General features: G+C 40.6%; 1 long non-coding RNA gene across 1 annotated transcript; it reads right to left on the bottom strand.

Moving 5' to 3' along the window:
• Positions 1–880: 880 nt before the first annotated feature.
• LOC138510916 (uncharacterized) lies at positions 881–1,350 on the bottom strand. Its single transcript, XR_011280464.1, has 3 exons — positions 1,305–1,350; positions 1,112–1,202; positions 881–1,023 (listed from the first exon to the last, which is right to left on the bottom strand). It is a non-coding gene; the product is annotated as an uncharacterized lncRNA (long non-coding RNA).
• Between the last annotated feature and the right edge of the window lie 286 nt (positions 1,351–1,636).

The raw sequence follows: 1,636 nt of genomic DNA, 5'->3' as shown, positions 1-1,636 counted from the left end.
GTTTTTATGGTGACTGAGTTTAGCCGCCTGTAGTCCACACAGGGATGAAGATCTCCCTCCTTCTTAGGGACGAAAAAGATGGGGCTGGATGCGGGTGAGGAGGAGGGCCTGATATGGCCCAGGTGTAGGGCGTGTTGGATGTACTCCCTCAGAGCTACTTCTTCTGATGGTGACAGGTAATAGATACAGCCTTTGGGGATCGATGCCTCAGGAAACAGATCAATGGGGCAGTCGTACGGCCTATGGGGTGGCAAACCCTCAGCTGATGCTTTATCGAAGACAACGTGGAAATCATGGTAAACCGAGGGTACACCAGATAAAGCGGCTCCCACCGTATGTGTCACCTCAGGTGACCTGTCCTCCCCTAACGATAAAGAATCCAATGCCCCAAGAGCTCTCGCAGGGTTGGTAATGCCCTCCTCATCCACCAAACAATAGTGCTGACATGCCTCTGATTCAAAGAAAACCTATCCTGTACCCATGTTTATAAGTGGGTTATGTTTCCTCAACCATGGAATGCCCAATATAATTCCGAATTGTGGGGTTGATGTAAGGTCGAAGTAAAACCAACAGATTGTCCACAAACTTGTGGAACTATCCCGTCCCCTGCACACCCTTTTAACTGTAGAGACAGTCAAGCTTTTTACACAATGGTAATAGTAAGTTTCTTTAGGAAAAGAGATATTTGTGAGAAAAATTAATTTTCGACACTGTTAGTGTAAAACAGAGTGATGGAGACCATCAATTTTAATTTAGTTTTAAATTATCTGTTATAGATATTAATTTCAATTCATTCATCATCCGGTCTTAATGAACATGATAAAATAAACGTATTCATTTTGAAGTCACATTCAATAATATAATTCGTGGGCATACAATGTGTTTATCACACTTTCTACAAAATTAACTTTTCACATGTGATATCCATAGGAAGTGATAATAAATGTTTTCTCGACGCGTTTCGGGGTGTCCCCTTCTTCAGGATTTGTTAGCCCTCTTCATTACCGTTAATCTTTGGTTCGCCTACAATATATGATACAGTAATCAGATTTTAGGTTCTCACTGATAACTGTCATTTAACTCTTGAGAGAAAATTTTTTACAATAATCACCTGGATGTCCAATGTGGAATATCCTGACTGGATTTATTATTAACAGTAATGTCAACCCAATAGTTGTTGAATATCTCAGTTGCTATACAACCTGTAGATGTGATAGAAAAACAGTAGAAAAGGCTCAGTTAAAAAGGGATCTGAATTTGTGAAGGAAAATCTAGTCATGTCTATCTGAGAGTAAAAATATTACCTTTCGGTATTTTTGTAAAAAGCTACTTCTTCATTGGAACAAGTCGCTGTAGTACAAAATAGAGAGTCCTCAGGGATGGAGATAATGCAGCAATGGGAGATTCCTCCGCTCGTGTCTGTAAAAACACGTACATGTGCTATGTGAGAAAATTGCAATGTCCTGCCCATATGGATAAACAATGGGGCGGGATCATTTTATAGGGTATACTCTATAAAGGCCTCTAGGCTAAAGCTATGGAGTTTTAGAGCTGCTGGTAAAAACTACTTGATTTGATTCCCTTACCTCCTTCCTGAGAAGATGCTCCGATGACTGGTGCTGAAGCTCGAACCGTT

Source organism: Ambystoma mexicanum, chromosome 6p, assembly GCF_040938575.1.
Source record: "Ambystoma mexicanum isolate Mex_15411 chromosome 6p, UKY_AmexF1_1, whole genome shotgun sequence".
NCBI lineage: Eukaryota > Metazoa > Chordata > Amphibia > Caudata > Ambystomatidae > Ambystoma > Ambystoma mexicanum.
Note: the sequence above shows the minus strand (reverse complement) of the source record. Positions and strands in the feature narration are given on the sequence as shown.